We start from the raw sequence: 27,227 nt of genomic DNA on the forward strand, positions 1-27,227 counted from the left end.
TATATATATATATATATATATGTGTGTGTGTGCATATGTAAAAACAAATATATGGAAGTATAGGAAATAAATATGAATTTAAAAATAGGTATATATATGCATATTTATATTTTTATATATGTATGTATATTTTAACTTTTGGAACTGATAACCAAGTTCAAGTTTTAGGATCACTACTTGGCCCCATTACAAGGGGTTGTTGGAATGAGCACTCCAAAGTGTTTCCAGCTGCACATTTTCTAGGTTTGAAACAGAGAAGCTACAAGAGTCCTGGCAGCCTAAAGAAACCTATGTTGAGAGGGATTGAAGGCTTACGCCTAAGTGTACTATCTAGAGGATGCGTCCTGAAGGCTGGATTTGCAACCTGGAAATGGCACCAGACTCAATTGGGAGTTTAAGGATCTCCATGAGGGTTTTGAATGAGGAGAACTTATTTGTTGGATTTAGGGACAGTAGGAAATTGAGCATTTTTGGAAAACCATAAATGAGTTAATGTAGTGTTCAGGACAAGCTGTGAATTGGCCTCTCTAAGGAGGTTTGTAGTAATAACCTGCTGTAAAAATTACCACTGCCTTTTCGGCCGTTTTCACCATATGCTCCTGCTTTGAGAGCTTGCATTTCCTGGCAGTCACTGTAGCTTAAGGACCTATTATTCTGTGAGGTGGACTTTGGCTCTGTTTTCTATGGGTTTTCAGGTGGGCAATTTGCAGCAAGAGAGGAAAGCCTGTGGGAAACTGTATAAAGACGGAAAGATCTCTTTCCAACGATTTTCATGTGCAGCTGCAAGAAGACCAGAGCTAAAGGGAGGTGTTTATACTTGTGCGTGATGGAAAGGAAAGTTCACCTCAGCTCCCATCTCTCCCAGGAAGCTTTCTTGAGCTTTTCCAGCTCATGCTGGGCTCTCCTGTTTATATAGTTGTGGAGTACTAACCGTCTCTCCAGTGGTGTTGAGCAATTCATCATTTCCTACCATCTCTTTTCTCCTCATTTCACACAGGGAACCCCAACCCAGTGGTCCCACTGTAAATGGTCTCCATTTTTAAAAGTCTTTTGTACCTTTTGTACCTAATTTAATTATGATGACCAGATAGGCTACTAATCACAATAGCTGCCAGAGTAATCATGGCAGTAATAATGGTCATACAACTTTCATTTATTGAATGCTTTTTAGGTGGCAGACGCCATTGTAGCTTTCCAGGTACTGACCCCTTATTCAGTCTTCAAACAACCCTGAGAGTTACTTTTATTTCCTTCATTGGAAAGGCTTTGAAGACCAGGCATGTGTAGTAAATCGTCCAAAGTCAGAGTGAATACTTCAGCCCAGGTCATCTGTCTCCGTGGCCCTCTCTCACTACTGGGCTTTCTTTCCTATGGTAGTGGGAGATAAGGAAGGTCATCTCACCTTTACAGGGAAGGTAGACTGTGCCGGGCACTATTCTAAGTCCCCTTGAGATATAATCCTAGGTAATACAATAACCCATTCAAGTGGGAGCTCTTTCCAGTCCCCTTTTCCATTGGAGGAAACTTGGGTTCACAAAGGTGATTAGTTGCTCAGTGCCATGCAGCTAGTAAGGGGAACAGCCAGGGAATCACTTCTCTTAAGTACTGTTAAGACATCGTCTTCAAGATGTACTTGATATTTACCTGGGTGGTGAACAAGTACTATTTACTTGCAGATGCCTCCATGGGGAAGCTTACCCATTTCTCAAGAGAAATGAATTGTTCCTGGTTTTCTTTATCTAGGGCAGGGCTTGTCAATTATTCTCTCATTATTGTTCCCCAAAGGAGCCTATTTGGGTCTTTTTTCATAATCACCACCCTCCCCATCTGGTGTTAATACCACAGATCTACTGCATATCTGTTTGTATACTATGCATATACCTTTGCTTTATGCATGAAAGGAATAAGAAAATTAAGCTACCACAAACCAATTTGCATTCTGTTGGCAATTATATACAATCTAGCCCCCAGTCAGAATATGTGCCTGAGTGTCTCCAGGTCCCCATGTTAAAGCTGTTTGGCATGGGCTCTTGGAAAAGCAGTGCACAGTAGAATTTTGGCTCAACCTAAAAACTCACTGTACAGCATGCCGCACTTAATTAAACAAGAATCCTTTAGGTTTGTGCCCTTAATGAATACCTTGCCTGGTTGTATCAGATCACGATCGATCGATACATAGATAGATAGATAGATAGATAGATAGATAGATAGAGAGAGAGATAGATAGATAGATAGATAGATAGATAGATAGATAAAAGAAATGAGTAGATTTGCTTTTCATGCCTTTCATTCAATCTTTTGAGGTCCAGAACTCATAGGAGACCCCTCCTTTAGAAAATTGGCTGCTTTTATTTTTACTGAGGTCAAGACATTCACATAACCTAAAACCAACCATTTCTACGTGAACAGTTCAGTGGCATTTAATATATTCAAAATGTTACACAACTGCCATTTCTGCCTAGTTCCAAAACATTCTTATCCTCTCAGAGCAAAACCCTGTATCCATTAAGCAGTCATTCCTCATTCCCGCTTCCTTCCAGCCCCTGACAACCACCAGTCTGCATTTGTCTTTGTGGATTTACTTCTTCCAAATGCTTCACATTGAACGCAGTCTATATAGTATGTCGCCTTTTGTGTCTGGTTTCTTTAACCTCCCATGTTTCTTACACATTGTAGCATTGCATCAGTATTTCAATCCTTTTTGTGGTTAGATGATATTCCTTCTTATGGCTAATGCCACATTTTGCTTATCCATTTATCAGTTGATGGACATATGGGTTGTTTCCACATTTTGTGGCTATTAAGAATGATGCTGCTATGAATAATTTGTTTGAGAATTTCTCTGTGGGCATGTTTTCAGTTCTCTTGTGTATAGAGTAGAATTGATAGATCACATGGGAACTCTAGGTTTAACATTTTGAACAACTGCCAAACTCTTTCCGTAGTAGCTGTACTATTTTGCATTTCTGCTAGCAACATAAGAAGCGTCTCCATTTTCCCACATCCTCAGCAATGCTCATTGTTCATCTTGTTTATTATTGCCATCTTACTGGGTATACAGTGATACCTCATTGTGGTTTTGATTTGCATTTCCCTAGTGTCTAATGATGTTGAACAGCATTTCATGTGCTTATTGGCCATTTGATATGTCTTCTTTGAAGAAGTGTCTTTTCCAATCCCTCCTCATTTAAAGAAAATCAAGTTATTTATATCTTTTTATTGTTTTAAGAATTGATTATACATTCTGGATACAAGATCCTCATCAGATAAATCATTTCTAAATATTTTCTCCTATTCTGTAAGTTTGTCTCTTCACTTTCTTCATGGTGTCCTTTGATGATGAACATTTTTTTTTAATTTTAGTGAAGTACAATTTATTGATCATTTTCTTTTGTTGCTTGTGCTTTGGGTATTATATCTAAGATGCATTGGCATTTTAATGGGCTTCTTGTAGCTATTAAATCCTTAACCTAAAAAATTGAAACATGAATCGTATGCTTTCAGGCCCTGTAATAAGATGAGTCAACACTAATTTTTGTGGGAATGACCTTGTAGCAACTTACTTTTTTCTTTTTCTTCGTGTGTGTGTGTGTGTGTGTGTGTGTGTGTGTGTGTGTGTTAACTATTTTATCAGGAAGGCTTCCAGTCAACAGTAAGCTATTAGTTTGGGGAGATTCAAAAGTTACATTGTATTTTCCACTGCACAGACAGGTCAGTGCCCTTGGCCTCCACATTGTTAAAAGGTCCAACTGTACTTTCCATATGCAAGCAGATTGACAGAAGTTGTCATATGACACATCTTTTTATATTACAATACATTATAAACAACTTACTGTGAAAACAAACAATAATTTTAATGATGTGCATGCCAGATATTTAAGTTCATTTTTGAACATCAGGGTTGTTGCAATGTAAAATTGAAATACTTCTATATATAACTTTTAAAACAAATTATAATGATAAACACTTTATCACCTACCTGTGACATCAGATAAATCTATATTTTATTTTATTTTGTTTTTTATCTTTATAAGGAATTTACTTATTTAATTTATTTATTTTTAATATAATTTATTGTCAAGTTGACTAACATACAGTGTATACAGTGTGTTCCTGGTTTTGGGGGCAGATTCCTGTGAATCGCTTACATACAACACCCAGTGTAGCAACGTATTTCAAGTTGACACATCATTAGCTATCTAATCTGAACATAGTAAAGCTACTCTGAGCACAGAGAAGTTGAATCTCTAACAAGTGTAGCATACTTGTCATAGGTACAGCTTTAGAGGCAAACAGCAGTTTGGATCCAGGACTTGATTCCAAGTTTGAATCCAGGACTTACTTGCCGGCTCTGTGACACGGGACAAGTTAACGAACCTTTTAGTGTTCTTTTTCTGTAAAAGAAGGATAATAATACTCTCCTTCATGAGGACATTTTATAAATAGCTTAATACAGCATGTGGTACATAGTGAATGCTTGATAAATGTTATTGTTAGCTATATTATTAATAGGTATCACTGTATTCTTTACTAATCACTACATATGATACAAAACTAGAATGAATGATCATTCCCACATTGAGTGGTTCTGCATTATCTGTGCAACTGTTCCTCTCTTTTACTGTGACTAATTGAAAGATGATTGCACAGATAAACCTCCTGCATTTGCAATCAAAATTTGCCATTGCCATGTAGCTCAGTGCCTCTCCCCATGGATTTTAAAATAAGAAACCTGTTGGCCACCTGTGTAAGTACAGGGCAAGTTCACCTAGAAACGTGCCGGAAATCCAGCCGAAGCTGTTCTCTGACCTCACCTCCCTGCAATGTATTCTCAGGCTGTCATCAGGCCTTGGGGTTAATCTTATGCACTCCCTGAGTGCTGTAAATGGGCGAGTTGCTCACAACCACCCACATTAGAAATGACTGATTTGGATGGAATGTATGACTTGTGACTCTGTGCACTGCCATCAGAGCATCTCCCTAACTGTGAAATGTATTCCTTATCCAAGGAGGGAGGAAGCAGGTTACCATTTGAGAGTAGAAAGCCCTTAAATGTGCAAATCATGGTGCACTTTTGCGGATGACAGAAAAAAAATCGAACGGTGCTTGGTAAGAGGAAATAATAGATTTAACTCAAGATGTGGCACTGTGGTTGTTTGGGGATGGAGGGATGGTAGTGATTGACTGAGAAGTTGTGTATTGTTTTACTTTATCTTCCAAGCTAATGAAATAGATTCAGAAGAGTTGTCCATGTTCTGTAAGTGTGTCTGACTCAAGAAGTAAGGACTGTGCCAATACTCAACCCTAGGAATCTGGCCAGTAGAGTAGAAGGCATTCAAATAGAATTGGACTACCCCGTTTTAAACCTCATCTCTAACCTTCCTCACCTCTAGACATTTTTGGATAGCCCCACATCTCTGGAAGTCAGTTTTCTTAACTGTATGATGAGAAAATTGAAGGGAAAAATTGTGTGGTTGTTAAATTATTTGATTTTTCAATGGCAATTCATAAGCACCACAGGATAAAATTCACAGGTGTAAGAGTGTATTTGAGCCCACAGTACACATGCAGCTTCGTTACCTGCACCCTTCTCTTTCCATTCTATGAGCATTTTCCTAAGTTTTCAGGTCATCTTTGCAAGCATCATTTATAGTCTTGCCTTATATGCCCTCTTCCTCTGGCTGTCTGTCTAGGTAAAAGCCCTCTGTCTTCTGTTACAAATGCTCTGAGTTTTACTCATTATTTAAGTTAACAGATACAGTTTAAGCACTCACCCTTACTAGGTATTGGGGATATGATAGAGAACAAGACTGAAGTATCCCTGCCCTCATAGGGCTTACATCCTAGAAGAGGATAGTAAACAGGACAGCAAATGTAAGTGATTTCAGAACGTGGTTGGTATTTCTGAAGGAAATAGACATCTGCAATGGATCAAAAGAGGGAATGGACCTACTTTATAGAGGAGGCATACTGTGATGCATGGAACCTTCTTTCCACCTTCTGGTGGACTATTTGCTTATAACATATCCACACATTTGAGACTAATATTGCAAAGGATAATAACAATTTCCCAGACCCTTGGTAGAATGCATGGCTAAATTCCTATTGGAAACACTTTTGTCAGCATGAGTCAGCCGTATGCCTGGTTCTGCAGTGACTTTATCCAGGGAGTCATTAGACTGAGCCTCTTGTCTGGGACTGTGAGTGTTAGAGGGTGGATCAGGCTGACTAGAAACCGAACTTGCGGTCATCTCTAGCAGTTCAGTTTGCAGGGTCATGTTTTACTACACTCTGCACCACTGCTGATTGCAAATAACACTCTTGAGACATGTAAAGTCTCCATAACCAGGAAGGGGAAACCCTTGGGATACATTCCAGTCTCTGACACTAACTTGCTGTGTGTCATTGAGAGAGTCACTAAACTTCTCTGGGATTCAGTTTCTCAGATATAAAAATTAAGGGACTATTTGACGTGTAGTGGCTTTTTGATTTCATCCCAAGTGCCATCGGTAGTGTGGAGCACTGAATCAGGGCGCAGTGACAAAGTCTGCCACAGTTGATTACGTCCACCAATGGCAAGGGAGAGGTGAACTTTGAACTCCTGACTTGCATTTGCAGACCCCAAATTAGATCATCTTTCAAGCTCGTCATCTAGCTATAAAACTCTGCCACCTTTATAAATAAGCATCTCAGTTAACTGAGATTATCTGCATTTTAAAGATTAGCCTTGGGGGGCCTGAGTGGCGCAGTCGGTTGAGCGTCCGACTTCAGCCAGGTCACGATCTCGCGGTCCGTGAGTTCGAGCCCCGCGTCAGGCTCTGGGCTGATGGCTCAGAGCCTGGAGCCTGTTTCTGATTCTGTGTCTCCCTCTCTCTCTGCCCCTCCCCCGTTCATGCTCTGTCTCTCTCTGTCCCAAAAATAAATAAATGTTGAAAAAAAATTTAAAAAAAAATAAAGATTAGCCTAAACAAAACAAGATACTTGCTGATTTTGAATGTCTCACCAAGTTTTCAAAACTTTTTCTTTCTGTTTGTATATGTTTGCTGGCTTTTATTTCCAGCTGTCAACTAATCATTATTAAAGGAATGACTAGTAACTGTCAGGCTTTGTAAAGCCCCTCAAGAGCCTGGGAACCCTGCTCAGAAAATAACGTGTCTCTCCTCTGGGATAGACAGGCTGCCTCTGATGAAATGCTTAGCTTAGAAGCTGGCGAGGCTTCCAGATGTGTTCTGACACAGGAGACAGTTTGCATTTTCAAAGCTGGGCCCCCAACCGTGCCAGTTGAAGGAACGCAGCTGGTTCCATGGGCTCAGAGGCTTGCACTCTGCTGAGAGATGATTTTAGTTGGAAAGGTTGATGGCGCTGAGCATGGGAATCTCTCTGTGCCTCCCCCACCCCCAACCCCTCCTTCAGACATCCCTGCCACTGGAACAAATGCTTCTATTAGAGGAGGGAAGTAGTCTTCCTCTGCAGCTATCATAAATCGTTTTTCCTTCTGAAGAGATTGTGGTTAATTTCATTATCGGATATAATGGATGAAGAACATTCAGCACGAAAATGTATCTATCCGCTGTAATTACATCAACATTTTTAAGCTTAAAAAAAGTGCTACCGAAAGAACTCATTTCGCATGTATAACCAAGAATGCTCCATGTGTTTTTACAAGAGGATAATAAAGACATAAATGGGATAGATGGGGCTAAGTAGTTTTACAGATGGTAGTTGCATATTAAAGATTAAATTGCTGTCTATAAATAAAACCACTTTTACAGTAACTAGGTTACTGCTTTATCTTAATTTAGGTGTAATTGAGAGCATTAGCGTTCTTCATAATAGCCCAATGAATGTTCCTGCATACTGTAAACAGGACCCCGTGGAATGCTAACTGATGAATTTGCTTTGCCACAGAAAGGCCCTAACTTAAAAGGTTACTGGGGAAACTCTCCTGGTTTCCAGGCTGATCTTTGACTTCTGTGAGCCAGAGTATTTTACAAAGATCTTATGGGGGTCCCTAAGGAGGAGGCAAATATCTCACTCTCCATTGTGTTACGTGGGCACTGATGATGTGTTTTGATCCCTCTCACCAGTTGTTTCTTCTGTATTTTTATCAAAATTATTGTACTTGGCCCAAACTAGAGGTCTTTACATCTTGATCTTCCATCTTCCTGGCAAAATGAGAACCACAGAGTCACAATTTACTTTCAAGTGTATTTATTTGATTTGAGGATGAGAAGAAAATGTAAAATACGAAATACCACCTTTCAGATGGGAAAGAGAAAGGTCATGCTTCCTACTGTGATCGTATTGTCACTGCCCTCGGTCAGGCGTCCATGATTGAGAATGAGACGACAAAGGAGCATGATTATAACTGTCATCTAAGGAGCCAACTGCTGGTTTTCCATCCTCTATCAACTGTCTGCTGCCTCTCTGAGCTTGGACAAGTCCCTTAATCTCTCTGTGCATTCTTTCCCACCTCTGCAAACTAGCATCATAATAACATCAATCACATAGGATTGCTGTAAAGATTAAATCAATTTACTCGTGTAAAACTGTAGGAGCGATCGTGATACAATTGTAGAGTCCTACCACAATGTCATATGTGTTGTATACACACACCAATACATGATGTTTTTACCATCCCATGCACTTGAGATGTTTCCTTTAATACCTTAACCAGTTGTTTGGGAGGTGTGTAGTGTGTGCTAGGTAGTATGCTAGTTGCTAGGGATGGCAAAATGAAAAATCACTCTGATCTCTAGGAGCTCTTATACAAGTGTCAGTTCCAAGCAAGAGCCTTGTCATTCTAGTCCAGCATCCTCAGGGCCTGTCACATTGTTGGTACTGAAAAAGAGATTTGCTGACTGGATGAATTGGGCAGCTCACCCGAGGTCCTGAGCTCCACCCCAGAGCTCCAGAAAATATGGACATAGAAGATGTTTTCCCAAAAGCAAATGGTCTTTGTTTTGTCAAAAGTTGGGAGAAAAGGTGCTGGGCCACAAAAATAAATGTCCTTTACAGACACAAAAAAAGTTAGGGACGTTTGGGAGAGGGTGTTTTAAGACAAAGTAAATCACAAAGGCATTTGCAATGGGGTAGGGGGTATGAAGATTCTGGTAGACCTTAGGGATGGGGAGGTATCTGATGAGTGAAGATGACCAGGACAATGCTATTAATAATGCAAGGTGAAAAAGAAGGAAAAGCCCAGGCTTTGGGCCAACTTCAGGATTGTAGAAGTAAACAAATCTTACTCAAAGGTCCCTTTTATTTTCTAGTTTTTCAATGAATGTATTTTGTGATTTTTCCCAACAGGTTTACTTGCCTAATTAAATTTATACTAGTGACCATTCAGAAACATCGTCTGTAGTGTAGAGAGACAGATGGCCAGAGTTCTACCTCCTTTCTTGGTCAAAAGAGCTGGATCCAGGAAAAGGCTGGCAGGGCAGGAATAATTGTTGTGCAAATTAGCCCTTGGTAAAATTCCTGGGATGGAATAATTTTATGAGGATGAGATAATGTGGGAAAGAACATGAATCCCAGGTCCTCACATTAGAACCCAGCTATAGAATTAGGGAATTTTAGAGTTGGCCAAGATCTGGAAGGCCTCCACTCCAACTCCTTCATTTTTATAGATAGGAGACTGAGGACTCGGTAAATTAAACATGTATCTTAAGATTATGCATCAAATAGTGGCAGGCCTAGGGTTTTAGCCCCCAGGTCTCCACAAGCAATAACAGAGACCACAGGCACTGTTTCCAGAACAGTACCCAGAACACATGACAGGTATTGAACAAACATAGATAAGATTCCAGAGATGAGATAAAGTAGCTTTTATAAATGTCCACAAAGAATTTTACAGCGTTTTATTGGGAGTCCTGTGGAATTACATAGATAAATATTTCAATGAAGTTAATTTATTTCTACCTACCAACAAATATTTCTTTAGAACATAAGATGGGGAGGTATGATTTGGGGGATATGATCCCCATAGAGATAGAAATTGTCAGTATCTGACCATTTTGGACATACTGAAATGGAAATTTCTGTAACATTGAATATAATGCAATATAACACACAAATGAGTGCTTATTTGATATTCTAAGAACACAGCAGTGTGACCAGGAATAATTCATACTTCCTGAATCCCCTAAACAAATTTTCTACTCCTGTTAGGGTGATGTTGCCTTCATCAAAATTCATCTTTCTCTTGTAATGTTGGCATGCCTTGTCAAATATAAATACCCTAATGGACAACCTGGATGTCATATATAAAAAAAAGTAGTAACATTAAAAAATCTTTTAAAGTGGGGCACCTGAGTGGTTCAGTTGGTTAAGCATCTGCCTTTTGATTTCTGCTCACGCCACGATCTTGCAGTTTGTGAGATCAAGCCTCGTGTCAGGTTCTGTGCTGACAGCGCAGAGCCTGCTTGGGATTCTCTGCCTGTGTCTCTGTTCTGCCCCCCCCATCATGCATATGTGCACATTCTCTGTCTCTCCTCCCTCCCTTCCCCCCTTCCTCCCTCTCCCTCCCTCCCTCCCTCCCTCCCTCTCTCTCTCAAAATAAATAAACATTAAAAAAAATTTTAAAGTAGTAATCACTACCTTTTACTGAGTGCTTATCATAAGTCATGTACCATGCTAAATGCTTTATCTCCATTGTTGTATTTAATTTTCATTACTGCCCTATGAGGTGTAGATATATTTTTAAGACTTTATTTTTTAGGGATATTTAAGATTCCCAGCAAAACTGAGGGGAAGGTACAGAGATTTCCCTCATACCTCTGCCCCCACACTTGCACTGCCCCCACCTCTACCAGAGGGTACCTTCACCACAATTAATGAACATAGATTCACACATCATAATCACCCAAAGTTCATAGTTTATAGCATAGTTCATTCTTGGTGTTGTACATTCTATGGGTTTGGACAAATGTGTAATGACATATATATGGTATTACTGCCCTAAAAATCCTCTGTAGGCTTCCTCTCCATCCCTCACCTCTTCCCACCCCCAACCCCTGGCAAACACTGATCTTTTTACTATTTCAGTGGTTGTACCCTTTTCTAGAATGTCATAGAGCTGGAATCGTATACTATGTAGCCTTTTCAGATTGACTTTTATTTAGTAATATGCATGTAAGGTTCCTTGATATCTTTTCACGGTTTGACAGCTTATTTCTCTTTAGCACTAAATTTCATCCCATTGTCTCAATGTACCACAGTTTCTTTATCCATTCATTACTGAAGGATATCTTAGGTTGCTTCCAAGATTTGGCAGTTATGAATAAAGCCACTATAAATGTCCTTGTATGTCTGTGTGTGAATGTGTGTGTGTGTGTGTGTGTGTGTGTGTGTACCTATGGATGTAGTTTTGTAACTTCTTTGGGTAAATACCATGAAGCATCATTGGTGGATCATATATAATAAGAGAATGTTTAGTTTGTTAAGAAACCACCAAACTGCCTTCCAATGTGGCCCTGCCATTCTGTATTCCTACCAGCAGTGAATGAAAATTTCTTTTGCTCTACATCTTTCCTGTTATTTGAGGCTGTCACTTCTGGATTTTGGCCATTCTAATAGATTTGTAGTGGTATCTCATTGTTTGTCTGTTTGTTTTTAATTTTCATTTCCCTGATGACATATGTGGAGCATCTTTTCATACGCTTATTTGCCATCTGTAGATCTTATTTGGTGACCGTTGAGGTCTTTGGTCCATTTTTTAATCAGGTTGTTTGTTTTCTTAGACATTGTTTTTAATCTCTGCTTTATGGGAGAGGGAAATATGAGGGTCAGTGAGCTTAAGCAGTTTTTCTCCAGGTCAAACTAGTTTTCAAACCTAGGAGATAGAATTCAAACCTAGGTCTACCTAAATATAAATGTATATGTTTGGTGTCCACTCTATTCTACGTTTGCAAAATCTCATTCAACAGCACCCTCAACACTACTCAATCCTTTCTCTGTTTGAAGTCCCCCAGTGACTGGGACTGAAAACTTCCTGCAGCACAACTAAAATCTGTCTCAATTTCACACTCCTAAATGCCCCTCATTTGCTTTCCAGCTGTGCTCATTGCCTAATCCCTGTGCCTTGTTACATGAACCTCCATTTCAGTTTGACCAGCTACGTGAGTCTACACAAAGTTAAAATGAGATCACGTTAATTAGAACACTCTGTTGGGGATGAATTATATTGACTTCTCAATCAGAGCATGATGCTGGAAAGGAGTTGTTTAATTTCTTCCTTAGTATGGTCTGTGTACAACACTAAACAGCAAGCTCTCTGTGGGTCACCTTAGGCAGTTCTGTCTTTTCACACAGCACAGCACCATGGACTGGAAAGACATGCTTCAGGTAGCCTCACATTGCCTGTACCTTTTCAGGACATTTCATCACATACACGAATTTGAAGTCTTGGCAGTTTCCCATTCTACGGACAGGTACCTGCCCATGGGGATGGAAATGGGCGGGCACATCCTCATTCACAGGAATGCTTCAAATGTACAAGAAGGTTTCAAGTCCTTACTTTGCCTTTCTTTTCTTTTTTAAAATATAATTTATTGTCAAGTTAGCTCCATGCAACACCCAGTGCTCATCCCAACAAGTGCCCTCCTCCATGCCCATCACCTACTTTCCCCTCTCCCCCAACCTCCATCAACCCTCAGTTTGTTGCTTTTCTGAAAGGGCCTTAAGAAAGCACTCCAAACACCTATACATGATTGAGTCCTCAGTTCCTAAAGTGTGTCTGAAAGATCAGTTCTGTGGGATTGAGTAGGTCTTACTCTACAAAGGGTTGCATGATCAGATAAGTTTATGAAACTAAACAAATCTGGTTTCTTTACTATTCTCAATTTCTCATTTATCCTTGTTTGTCAGATTGTTTGGGTCATGTTTGTTTCAAACCGGACCTTAAGTTTTGTAAGGGCAGAACTGAGTCTGAATTTCTTCACCAGTGAATCTCCAGTAACTAGTACAACACCTGGCTCATTTGAGATGTGTTTGAAAATGAATGAATGAATGAATGAATGAGTTAATAAAGGAATGAAGAAAAGGGAGTTAGGCAAGGAAGGATAAGGAGGAGGCCTAACAGCCCACCTGGAAGAAGGAAATAAGAAGAGTGAGAGAATAAAAAAGAAACTTCACTAACTTCATAATTTCTCCAAAGCTGGGCCTGCTCCAAACTCTGTATGTACAAGGCTGGGGTTATTTAGGTCTGTTAAGATGGATGGTTATATTTATTTTTAGGTTCTGAAAGCCTGAAATGGTATGTTCTCCAGATGGGAGGGAGGATGAGAGCATCCGGGAGCCAATGTACTCTGAGCTCCCTCTTTTCACTACGCTTCACACCCTGGCAGCGGGTCAGATGAGCCCTGTAAACACTTGCTACTATATTTCAATATTGCTCTGTCTTATTCCTCTCAGAAAATGTCAGTGGCCTGCAATTTTGATTGCCCATATATTTTGTTTTTCCTGGAGATTGAATTTGCCTCCTTTGCTGGCAGCTTGGCTGTTTTGATTGCCCAAAACAGTCCATTTTTCATGTCCACACCATCAATAGGAACCCAGGTGCAGAACAAGGAAATGTGGACAGGTGTTTAAAGACTGGCGGGGCTCTCACAGGGTGTGCTTTGCACACTGGATAGTAAGGCTTGCTGAGAATAAAGCTACTAAAGGCAGGACATTTGATTCATAGGGTTCTTAAGCCTGTATTAAAAAGTCCTCCAAAACTTACTCTCCATTTTCCCTGCGAATGTAAATAACTCAGATAACAAAGATAGTATACAGCAAGCTGAGACATTCACCAAAAGATCACTTGGATTAACTGTGAATCCTCTTTGGAAAGAATTATTGTGTTCCAGATCAAGAGATTAGAAAAATAGCATTCTGGTTTCTTTCTGTTATTATTTGAGGTGTGAGGGGAATCTCATTCCTCACAAAGCCCTGGCATTTGTTGTCAAATCATATAATTTAAATACTTTGTGGAATTTCCATTTTTAAATGAAAACTATTTAAGAGGAGTGTAGCTGGAACTTAAATCAATGGTAGAAGCAAATTCTATCTATCTATCAATCTATCTACCTATCATTTGGAAGAAACTTTCTTTTTATATTAAGGTAATGCAGATATACTGGGGGAAATTCTGAAAAATAAATGAACAAAACATAAATAAAAATTTGCTCAATTTCCTCATTCCTGAAATTAGCCTTTTTTTCTAGAGATAGGCAGACAGATTGTGTAATCTGATTTTTCTCTTTTTCCTTCCTTTTTTTTTTTTTAAGTGGGACCATACTCTTTTCCGACAACATATCTCAGCTAAGAATTGGTGGACTTGATTAGTAGATCAGTTTAATGCCATAGATGTTTTGGGTCTAGGCTTAGTGAAGCATTTGACAAAGTCTCTTATTACATACTTGTGGATAAGAGGGAGAGATATGGTCTAGATGGCAGGACAATTAGGTAAGTTCACAGTTGGCTGAGCAGTTGTACCCTAAGGGCCTTGATTAATGCATGGATGGCAACCAACAGGGAGGTCCCAGTGGTGTTGGGACAAGTATGTTTAGCAGGTACTATGCTCAGTCACTTCCCAGGAATACACCTTGTTAAGGAATTGTTGAGACCCGTTGCATCTGTAAGTTCTGATTACCAAAATCTTAACAGCAGTTTTTCAGTGAAAGTCCATTCGCCAATGATGAAGCAGTTTTCTAAGAATAGAATCATAAAAGGGCAACTGGTGGGCTTGGAAATGCTGTGGACACAGTCACGGACACGACTGGTCTGGAGTTTGCTGTGACTTGGTACAAAATCTGGAGGAGCTTTTATAACAAAGGATTCTACCAATAAGACCAGGGGCTGAAGTTAGTTGAATTGGTGCTGAGTAGTGTAGTACTGAGTTTAATAAATAGTTCACCTGACTGTGAACTAGAACATCAAACTACAACATGGTACATGGTGATTATTTACACTCCATTTTATCTGCACACAGAAGTCATTGACACACTCAGCTAGGTATGGCTGGCATGAATGTCTGTACCTTGTTCCTTGGTCAGTAACAAAACACTTGACCTTTGTTGAGCTTTTAATCTGTACCAGGAACTGCCAAAGACTTTAATGACTTACCTCATTTATTCTCCCAACAACCCTGTAGGACAGGTATTCTGGGTTTATAGATGAGAGAACTAGGGCAGAGAGAGGCTACTTAACTCACCAGAGGTCACAAAGCTGGTATGGGGTGTGGCACAGATTTGATTCCAAGCATCGGTCACTACATACAGTTACAGTACCTACCCTTTGCCTCCTCATTCTGCCTTACTCACCATTTTTCAGCTCTGTTGCCGATGCTGGCAGCTGGTTGCATGCTCGTCTGGGTTCCAAGGTCTGCCTCTTGGCATCGTAGTTTTTCATTCTCATTGCAGACAGCGCATGGCCCCTGCATTTCTTCAGATTTCATGCTCTAGGTACATCCTCTCATTAAGTTTTTCTAGCATTTAATTCTTACACAATGCTTGCACTTTGTATAACACAAGCTGCAGCTCTCTGCGTTTGTCTCAGACTGCATGATCCACTTGCCTTCTACCTATTTTTCAGATTGTGCCACACAGTTAAGAGGCTTTTGAAACTACTAGCTTTTTGACAGGACAAAACAAAATTCCCTCTTTGGCTTATACATGGAAAACAGTCCCTTAATTCTGCAGGAACCAAATGTTCTATGACAGTTTCTAAGTGACTGTGACAATAGCCTCTCCTGCCTTTAATCACCATGGTTTTTAGAAAACATACCAAATCATTGGAAGCCAACAGGGTCCTTGGCTTTCCATCTTCAACATTTATCTTAAAACATAGAAGAAGAATTAGAAATTATTTTAGATAATTTCTGAAGGCCACAAAGCTTAGGTACTGCACTGAATGGCACAATCAAGATTTCAATGAACAATGACTTGTTGAAATGAGGGGTCACATGAACAAGGTGAAAGGTAACTTAGAGAAATGTGAAATCTTATAGTTGCACTGTCTCCAAAATAATTGTGGAAGAATGGGATAAAAGAGACCCTAATTTACTTTACGTGGAAAAAAAAAATAGACTGACTTACCCGTGAGTTATTATGAACCACCTCAATCCTGAAATACATTAATTAGGATAATTTTACTTAATGACTATGAACATTCATCCTTTTATTTATACTATTAAATAGAATTTTGTGGGTTTTTTTTTTTTACTTCATTTTGAATATTGCATACTAAAAGTACTCTTGCTACGTTGAAGTTGATCCTGGAGAAGACAAACAGAATAGCACTATGGTATATGAAGGAAGGCTGAACAAACTAGAAATGTTTATCCTGAAGAGAAAGAAAAAATCAGAGGAGAAATAAGATAGTCTACCATGTGAAACACTGTCACATAGAAGAAGAAAGAGCATCATCTGTAGTTGCCTGTAGTGTAGAGCAAATGGGTAGATTTCCCCATCATGTAGAACAGACACATTAATGGGAACCACACTGCAGTGTCCAGTTATATGACTAGCTGTTTTGCAGAGTAGTGAGTACCCTCACCATCAAAAGTGTTCAGTTTGAGCCTGGAAAATTATGTATCATGAGTGCTAAGAAAGGAAGCATTATACTTGAACATGAATGTCACAGTAGCCAAAACTGGAACAACCTAACTGTCCATTATTTGGGTGGGTAGATAAGTCAATATTCTCAGCCAGGGGTGGTTTTGCTCAAGGGAGACATTTGGCAATGGCTAGAGACATTTTTGTTTGTCACAGTGTGGAAAGGGAATACTGTTGGCATCCATCGGTTTGAGGTGGAAGGTGCTGCTAAATGTCCTGTGATACAGAGGACACGGGAATTATCCAGCCCAAATGACAGTACTGCCCAGGGTGAAAGACTCCGGGATAAACAAAAGGTGGCACATCCATACAGTGGAGTTGCTCGGCCATAAAAAGTAACAAAATGCTGATATATGCAACAGCATGGAGGAATTCTAAAGTTGTGACACTGTGTAAAATCAGCCAGACACAAAAGGATAAATACATGTTGCATTATTTCATTTGCACAAAATTCTAGTAAATATAAACTACTGTATAGTGACAGCAGATCAGTGGTTACCTCGGCCCAAGGGTAGTAGGAGGGAATGGATTGGAAAAGGTCATGAGGAATCTGTTGGGATAAAAATGTTCTGCATCTTGATTTTGGTATTTTCATGGGTATATGTAGTTGTCAAAACTCACTGCATTGTTTGTTTTAAAAAATGCACGTGAATGGATGTAAATCATACCTGAATAAAAAAATTTGTTTAAAGATGTGGTACATCAGAAGCAATTGCACTCAAGATCTTTAATTTTGCTTCCCAACTTCAAAGTGCTATTATTTTGTTTAGATCCATTGTGCTGCCCATCTAGCAAACATAGAAAAAAATCTACAAAAGCTTGCTATATCATAATGGGTCCAATCATGAGATAAAGACCATGCAGGAAGCTAAAGAGGAGAAGTTTAATATAAAGAATGATTAAATACTAATGAAAGAGAAACTCAAAGACATAAGGAAACTCCACATGGTACCCTAGAGCTAAGGGAAAGAACCCAAGGAATGCCAAACTTGGAAGGGAACGCTCTTCCCAAGTTAGCATCAGACTTTGTTGGACGGTGTATAGTTCTGACCCCTGGGTAACAGAGAAGTTTGCTAATTGGTTCAGATCAGAGCTGGTCTGTGGTCACTGGTCAAGCAACAGGCAGCCTTCCGGAGTCTAGATGGGGTGCATTCAGTCAATGGCTGCACACAGAGGAGATCCCAGGGTACAGGTGAACCAACCACGGACCTACGGAAAGAGTGATGACACAATGGTAAGAGTGTGGACCTAACTGGTTGCGAGAAAGCCGAGTGTGGGCCTACCGAGAGAATTGGAGTTCTCTGAGGGCAGGAGACCTCATATATAGTGTCCCTGTCAAAAGAGCTGCTGACGGGCTATTGTCAGGCCAGGGAGAGGCTGCAATACTGCCCAGCGACTAAGTACTCCGGAGATACGGCTGGCTCTGAACTCCACTGGAAGTCCTTACACCCACAGTGCCGATCCCCTGTGAAGCAGGCAAAGGGAGCAAAAGACCTTCCTCCCTTACTGCCCCTCCAGGAAAAATCTCAACATCAACTTCACCATAAAGAAGGGATGCTGAAAGAAGTTGTGGCCATTATTAAAAAGCGTGTACAGACAGTGAATCCGGAGTTGAGGGAGACTTCATTGATACTTGGCACGCTCATTGTTATGGGTTGAATTATGCCCCTCCTTCTCCCTCCCCCCGCCCCCCCCCAAAAAAAAAGATATGCTGAAGGCCTAACTCCTCCCAGTACCTGTGGTTGGGACCTTATTTGGAAAAGGGTCTTCGAGAATGTAATCAAGTTCAGCTGAGGTCTTACAGTGGGCCCTAATCCAGTATGACTGGCATCCTTACGAGAAGATAAAAATGCCAAGTGAAGACAGCCATGCAGGAGGAACAGCGTGTGTCTACGGAGGCAGGGGGTGGACTGATAGAGGAGTGGAGCTCCACCCACCAGAACCATGGGAGGAGTCTCCTCAGAGTTTCAGAGGACGCCTGATTTTGCTGACACCAGTCTCCAAAACTGTGAAGTTAAATTTCTTTTGTTTTGAGCCACCCAGTTCGTGTTACTTTGTTTCAGCAACACTCGGACAGCAATACAGATTTTGGCACCAATAAGTGGGGTGCTGCTGTAAACAAGAATCTAAAAGTGCAAAAGTAGCTTTGGGATTGGGTAATAGATAGAGGCTAGAAGAGGTTGCAGGTACTTGACATAAAAAGTCTAGATTGCCTTGAAAAGAATGTTGGTAGAAATATGGCTATTAAAGATAACCCAGTTAAGAGCTTATACAGAAGAAAGGAGATCTGTAGAGAAAGCTTTTACTGTTCTGGAAGATGCCCATAATGTCATGAACAGTGTGTTGCTGAAAATATGAATGTTAAAGGTGCTTCTGGTGAGATCTGAGAAATGAGGGACATACCATTACACCCTACAGGAAAGATGAGTCTTGCCATAAAGTAATGTGGAACTCAGCTGAATTATGTTCTGTTATTGCAAGAAAAGTAGAACTTAAAAACACGGAGCTTGGATGTGGAGGCGAAGAGATTTCCAAGCAACGTTTGGAAGGTGTATTGTGGCGGCTTCTTGTTGCTTGTATTAACGTGCAAAAGGAAATAAACTGAGAAACGAACCATGAAGCAAAAGGGAACGCCTAGGGTAACTGGAAGCCAGAAGAGGTAAGGAAGCTTCTCCCCTCAAGGTTTCGGAAGGCGCATGGCCCTACTAACACCTTCATTTGGGGCTTGTACCCTGCACCCATTTCTGCTGTGTTAAGGCACCCAGGGTATAATTGCTTTGTTCTGGCAGCTCTAGAAGACGAATACACTTGGCAAGTTTCATTCAGCAATTCAAATTTTGAATGAAAGCACATTTAGTAACTATATGCTTTGTTAGAATATAGACAAAATTGCAGTTTATAAAAAAACTACATCGATCCAAAAATAATTTGGTCCTAGTGAACATGTCTTGATTGGAGCCTCAGCCTGAGAAAATATTTTCAGTATCTAGGTTTTTGCATTGTTCATTTATCTACAATTTACTGGAACACAGACCACAAGCACATTTGGTAACTTCTTATTTGCTTTCTCATGTGTGACAGCCTGTGTTTAATGATTATACCCCACTTACAAGCTGTATTTTTTTCTAAATAGTAAAGACTTCAGTATGGGCACCTTGTTTTCCTTTGATAATACAAATAGTTCTGTAAAAATCCTTTAAAAAAACATCCTGCTTGCTTTAAGTTAGTTGCTATTGATATAATTTTGGTCCCCTAAAATAATTTTTGGCATATATAAGAAGCTTATTTGACATTTATGAATTAAATATACAGTAGTTACTGAAATGAAGCTTAATTATTTTACGATCTTAGGGGCGCCTGGGTGGCGCAGTCGGTTAAGCGTCCGACTTCAGCCAGGTCACGATCTCGCGGTCCGTGAGTTCGAGCCCCACGTCGGGCTCTGGGCTGATGGCTCAGAGCCTGGAACCTGTTTCCGATTCTGTGTCTCCCTCTCTCTCTGCCCCTCCCCCGTTCATGCTCTGTCTCTCTCTGTCCCAAAAATAAATAAACGTTGAAAAAAAAATTTTTTTTTAATTATTTTACGATCTTAAAAAGCTAACAAGAAACCATTGCAAGAAAAAGCACAAAATAGTAAATATTTGACCCATTCATCCAAAAATGTATCAAATATTGCATCCCTGGTTGGGGGCTTTATACCATTGTTTTGGCTCATACTGAAGAAAACACAGGAGCAAAATAAAATTCTTTCCATCTTAACACCCATGTCATATTTATGCCTTAATGTCCCTTGGGGTATCTGAGCCTGGGGCACACAGAGTAACCTCAGAAGATTCAAGAACAGAACCCTTGCCCTCTGACTGTCTTAGGTAGTGATAGAAAAGGGTAAGTGTCCCTTATGCCCTACTTCATGGTTTCCCGGGAGACATGTATTCCCCATCTGGGAGCTCAGAATGTGGGAGGCCACTGACCCCTCCTCACCTTTTTTTATTATTTGGGGTATGTGTGTGCAAGTAATGGAGATTGACCCACAGTCTTTGCCAGGCTTCCCTACAACCTAGGTGGGTGGCTTTTTGGCACCTTGACAGGTCTCTAATCCTCAGATTTTTATTTGTAAAATATTATGAATATATATGTGTATGTGTGTATATATAAATATATATTTAAATATTCCTGCAGATGTTGTACAAATTAGATGAGATGACTTATGTAAAGGGTAAACACGGCCACCTTATGAAAGCACACTCATCATCATCACCATCATGTGTAAGACAGAGACAGAGGTGATCTACCAACCTCAAGGGTATTATGGCTATCGCATGGGAGAACCTTTATAATGTGCTATACCCAGTGACTGGAACATGGTAGGCTTTCAGTACAGTTTGATTTCTTACTTTCTCTCAAAACTTGAGACTTTTTAGGAAGATGCCAGTTTTAGCAGGGGTTATTAGAGGCTAAGATAAGGTATGTTTTTTTAAAGAGATTTAACCTGAATTATGAAGAATAAAATTCAGTCCTTTCAAAAAATACTGACATTATCTTATTTTTTATTGGACTGACAGCACATAAGAGGGGGGAAAACTTTTGATTGGATGGCAAACTCAAGAATAAAAAAATCAACCTTGTCCAAGCATCTCTGATGAAATACTGTCTTATGCCCTTTCTCACCCCCTTCTGTCTTTTGTTCTTCCTTGCTCCCATTCACCATTTTATAAGTACTATGTATAATTATGTGCACATTATAGAGTTCCCACTGTTCTGAGTGCTTAGACATATAGACATAAGACAGACAAGCTCCCTGCACTCAAGTGCCCTATTATCTACAAGAAAGGTTATAGTCTAAGTAGAGAATTTATATTCCGTTTTACCCTCTCAGTCATTCTGATTCTTCAAAATAACACTTTTTTTTTTTTCAACGTTTATTTATTTTTGGGACAAAGAAAGACAGAGCATGAACGGGGGAGGGGCAGAGAGAGAGGGAGACACAGAATCGGAAACAGGCTCCAGGCTCTGAGCCATCAGCCCAGAGCCCGACGCGGGGCTCGAACTCACGGACCGCGAGATCGTGACCTGGCTGAAGTCGGACGCTTAACCGACTGCGCCACCCAGGTGCCCAAAATAACACTTCTTAAACTTTGGTGTGCACAAGAACCACTTGGAAGACTTGTTTAAAAATACCATTTTAATTTGAGAGACATTGGACAAAGTGAGAGTCCAGAGATATGACAGGCGTTTCCCATTTTGTCTGTGTGTCCTTGGAGAACTTATAGTCTTCTCTGGGCCTCTCTAGCTCATTGGCCACATTTTACATTGGGAGAAACTGGCAGCCTTTTGTGTGTCTATAAAGATCCCGTTTCCCTTGTCTTCTCTCAGCTGTGTCTGTGTTTGCAAGAACTGTTGGTAAATACTTATTAGCTCTTTGGTAACTACTTGGTGATTTAAAAGAGGTGATAAAATGCATTTAATGCACCATGACTGTATTGAAAGTTAGCATAGGCCAGTTAACATGTTGACAATTTTTTCTTAAGTGAGGCAGTTTTTAAGGATTAACTACACTGATTTGGAAACGCCTAGGTTCAAGTGGATAGCATGCATTTACCTACTTTTGTTTCCTTCTGCAAGTTAGCTAGGATTTCCTTTCTGTGTTCCCTGGAGGTTTGAATTCAAGCAAGAAATAAGCTTTGGCCTAAAAAGTTCTCTGCTCCTTTAGAGGGAAACCTGTTTTAGAGACACCCTCCCTCCCCCCAATCCAGATTACTGAAATGTGTTTCTTTATTGCATACAGTACCATTATAATGAAACCAAAAGCACCACTAATGGATTGATACCATCAATAAAGCCTCTTATTTGGCTGAGGTCTTTCCTTTCAAACCTGAGCTGAAGGTCAATTAGAACAATGATGGAAGGCAGTTAATTTCCTGTTTATAAATACAGAGTAGGAAATGCGGTATTGATTGTTGCATTTCAAGGAGGGGGGCAACTGTCCTCAGCTGTGGGCAGACCAGGGTGATGTCATTTATAAGGTTAGAGAGTTCAGTTTTCTGCATATGTTAAGTGAACAATGACTTACTAAACCAAGATGACATTAGGTCTGTAAGTCTGAAGTATATGAAATATAGTCCCTGCCTTTTAAGAGCTTAAAAAAATTTAGGTATCAAATCAAGACTTAAAAATATTAAAAGATCTAGAAATCATTATCATAATTGTGGGTATGCTAAATTCTTTTGGAGTTCAAAGAAAAAGGTCCATTCTCTAATGGGCAGTGCAATAGAATTCACTGAGGAAATTGGATCTGACCAGAACTTTGAAGAAGGAGAAGGGTCAGCAGTGCTGTCTCAGTGTTGTTGAGGGAGTGAATGAGTGAATGAATGATAGGTATTCTGGGAATCACAAATGGATATGAGCCCATTCGTTCCATAGGCTAAAATGGTTGAGCTAAGGGACTGTTCAATCTAGGATACTGTAAGTTCAGACTTTCTAATTTTGGGGTATGTCATAATAGCATTTTCTGTGGTGTTCTCTGTAGGATAATAAAGATGGATCATGAAAAGGAGTTCTGCAGCCAGATACATTTTCAAAGCACTGGGATAAAGTTAAACCAATCACTTTTATTTTAGCCTTCTGAGAACCTTGAACAGACTACTGTGTCTTGTCATTTTCTAAGAAGTTAATAGAGTGTAGAGCATTTCCCAAGATGATTCGGCCAAGAAAGAAAGAAATTCATGACATGTTTGTGTATTTATACACACATATACCAATATATAGGTAGATAGATACAGAGTACAGATTTCATTTTTCCAGGTCATCTCATAGGGAAAGTGTTTCTAGGGAATGCTTTGAGAAGTGTTCACAAAAAAAAAAAAAAGTTTTTTTGTGCTAGTTTCTTTTACTAAATATCCTACTACCTTTCACAGTGAGCTTTCTCCCAGTCCAGATGTCTCATTTCTTATGACAATTCTTCCCCTTCCTTGTGTCAATTCTAAGAAGCCTCTGAAAATGTCAGAATATGTGACAGCTGATGTGTATTGCATTCTCAAAAACATATTTTTGATGCTAAAAAAATTACATATATTTAAGCAATTTTATGTGTCTGGACTTTCTTGTCTAGTCAACCCAACGAATGTCAAAATAAACACCCTCTTCTCATTGGAGTTTCTGTAACAGCATAGCATTATCAAAAATTCTGGCAGAAAGAAAATGAGAACGTTTTATCATCACTCCAAATGAGAGTGAAGTTTAAGAACAAAAAAAAAAAAACACCAAAAAAATGGCTACGATAAAATAATTTTTTAAATATTTATTTATTTTTGAGAGAGAAAGCAGGGGGAGGGTCAGAGAAAATCCTAAGCAGGCTCTGCTTTGTCAGCACAGAGCCCAACTCGGGGCATGATCTCTCAAACCATAAGATCATGACTTGAGCTAAAATCAAGAATCAGGTGCTTAACCAACTGAGCTGCCCAGGTGCCCCAAAATAACTTTAATCTCTGACTAAAAAAAAGCTGTAATGAAATTAAATTTCCTTAGGGGGGAAAAAGCCTCCATCGTACAAATTACTTTTCTTATATAAGATATTGTTGGGAAATCATTTTTGCCCTGGGTTTTCACTCTCTTTTTCTTGATCCTTTGCCCTCTTATTTTTTGGATAGACACAGACTGTACTCTGGAGTTATTTTTGCAATCATATTTCAAATAATTAAATTTCAAGTCACCTTTACTGTAATATACTTTGGACCTTTCAGTTCCACTTAAGAGGAGGGAATCATAGAGTGGGAATCTGGTACTTATTTGACTTTCTTCTCCTGAAAATACCCTTTGTGATTGACCAAGTGCATTTCTAATTTCCTTCCTTCATGGATAAATCCATTTTGAATTACCATTAGAGTTCTATGTTAAATCAAGGAAATTTGGACCCTAATTGTACCTTAAGACCTCGAGCTAGCCACCTATACAGTTCTTGCAAATATTACAGATTTGGGCCATGGGTAGAACTGCAGCTGAAGGAAGAAACATGTGAAAAGCTGTAAATAGTAGAGTAACATCATACACAAATTTTATATAGCCAAGTTCAACTATATAATGCATAGAGGGATAGATAGGGTTGGAGGAGGAGGTAAGAAGAGGGAAACAAATAGCCTGTGTCCCTCCCCCTGTTAAGATGAGACTTTGGTCTTTGTTCTGTGGACCAGGAACCCATAGACAAAATGCAAATAGAAATGAAAAAAACCTAATCCTGAACTTTTATGTTCCTAAAAGTCCAGCTCCTGGCTTTAAGGGGAAGTTTAAGAAACTGTCAGAGTTACCTTAGACTATATATGTATGTCCTTTTTGCTTTCATCTTATCTGCTCACTTCTGATACCTATCCTTCTTTGAGGTGTCCCTCTACTGAAATCCATAGGATTGCATAATTACAGAACTGAAGGAAACCCAGGACATTATTTAGTTTAACCATCCTTGTTTACTATCGGGAAAATCAAGACCCAAAGAGAGAAAATGACTTAAGAAGCTTACCATATCTGAAGAAGGTAGATAGAATTTTTGACTCCTTAATTCTAACGTAGTGTCCTTTCCCCTGTGTTCGGAAATCAGATCCAAAGCTTGTTAGCATTTTGTATAAAGAAATATCAAGCAGACTTTGAGTGTCTGGGATGGAGGTGGTTGCTGGGATAGTAGTAAGGAATGTATTCTTACATGAATGAAGCACAAATGTTTAGAATATGCACCCTTTTATTTTCACAGAAATGTTCCCAAAGAAAGGAAGGCTGTAATGTAGTTTTTTTAGGCTGTGAGCGTATGCAGAATTGTGACTAATACACAATCACAAGTAATATGCATTCTTATTATATTCTGATTTCATCAAAAGTTTATTATTTTTGAGAAAAGTTAAGCGTGATCTATTAGGCCCATCTTCTCTTCTTTCAAATGCTTCCCTTCACTTGAAAAGTTTGTACAGACATGTTGGAAGAGAGCGACCGGCCCTGGGAAACATCAGAGTAAAATGTGTATTAACAGTGGCAAAATGTGTTGACTTTCCCCAGAGGAGCCCTTTTCAGGGAGCAGACATACAGTTCTTGGTATTATGATACCAAATGATGAGTTTGTAATAAGGTTCTATGATAGGTTTTGAGGCACAGCTTTGTTTTGTTTACCTGAACTGTGTATCTCTTTGGATGAATTTACATAGAGACAGTACCGTTTGGATTGAGGTCAGTGTTCTGTTACTAGAGGGAACGCTAAGGAAGAAGTAAGATTTTTGCTCCCCTGTTCCTAAAAGCATAGGACCGTGCATGGGTCACTGTGCTTCTCTCTGTTTCATTCTCTGGACTCAAAGTGAAGTTAGCAAAAATTGCTTAGCTCATGACAATAGGTACATTTTAGCTACGTTATGTGCCAGGTGTTGTGCTCATCACTTGATATGTACTACCTCATTTAAAACTCACACCAAATCTGTGAAGTAGCTACTTCTGTGACACTCATTTTACAGATGAGGGAGTAGAGACCAAGGCAAATTATACAGTTTGCCCCCAAATCATACTGCCAGGAAGTGGAAGAGCCAGATTTGAAGTGATGCTAGGACCACCATTTTATACACGAAAATGTTTTGAGGACGGATGTATACAGAAATACAGGGCATGTTTCCTTTGCAGCAGCCTTAAATACTCTTGTTGAAATCAAAGCAGTGGCAAGAAATGTTACTCGATTTACCATAGCTCTTTTCAGCGACAACCTGGGAATAATGGAAAAATGGTGCCTTGAAGCCTGAATGCAATAGAACCTGATGACAGCTCTGTCCTCTGCTGTTACTTCCTCCTCCAGCTACCTCTCCCCTGAGCACACATGGCTTGTACAATACACTACAGTTCATGCATGTTTCATGTTATGTGTGTCAAATAACGTAATGACATTTAGGAGTGGGCAGAGTGTCACAGAGGTGTCTTGGCCCCCAAATGCTTGGAAGTCTTTTGTATTGCTATTGATTTTTTTTTTAAGTCAAAACTCCAACAGTTCCCGGGTGCTAACATTAATTACAGCATTTTTATGCAGTAGAACCAAAATGCTACATAGGATAAGGTCATTCTGCACGTTTTAGATTTGTTGAGCTCTGTTTGAGGCAGTCTTCAGTGCCTCAGATGCAATGTGAGTATGAATTGGATGTTAATGGATGCAGGAAATTTATGGAGGCATGTGTTCAACAAAAGGGGGGTCAGGGGATCCCTCCAGGATCCCCCTCCAGGAACGACCATCCTACTTCTTCAAAGAGCTTCTAGTGTGTCTTTAGTGCTTCCAAAGCAGTGATGTGTGCATCTGTCACTGAGAGTGAAATGTACATGGGAATTCGGTGGGTGTGGCTAGAGCCTGGTGATCCTGATACTCTGGTGTATACACTGTATTTTGAGAATCAAGATAGTTGAAGGGCCTTTCTGTATCTTACTAGAAGGAATTGATACAGCATGTCAGCTTGGGAAAGAGATAATCCTTGGACAACTTACTATAAGTAGTTGTTGGAAAGTTCTCAGGAATATTAGGAAATTGGCAAAATTTAGGTAGACATCTCCTGAAATACAGACCTACCCCCTACATGGTCATCTCTCTGTCTTTTTTTTTTTTTTTTTTTTTTTTTTTTTTTTTGTAAA

At 39.6% G+C, this 27,227-nt stretch overlaps 1 protein-coding gene across 4 annotated transcripts in view; it reads left to right on the plus strand.

Moving 5' to 3' along the window:
- Window positions 1-27,227, plus strand: part of SGCD (sarcoglycan delta) — a 944,201-nt gene that overhangs the window by 658,687 nt on the left and 258,287 nt on the right. The window lies entirely within an intron of this gene.

The sequence above is a fragment of the Herpailurus yagouaroundi genome, unplaced genomic scaffold (genome assembly GCF_014898765.1).
Source record: "Herpailurus yagouaroundi ecotype Mexico unplaced genomic scaffold, PumYag 29, whole genome shotgun sequence".
Classification (NCBI taxonomy): Eukaryota; Metazoa; Chordata; class Mammalia; order Carnivora; family Felidae; genus Herpailurus; species Herpailurus yagouaroundi.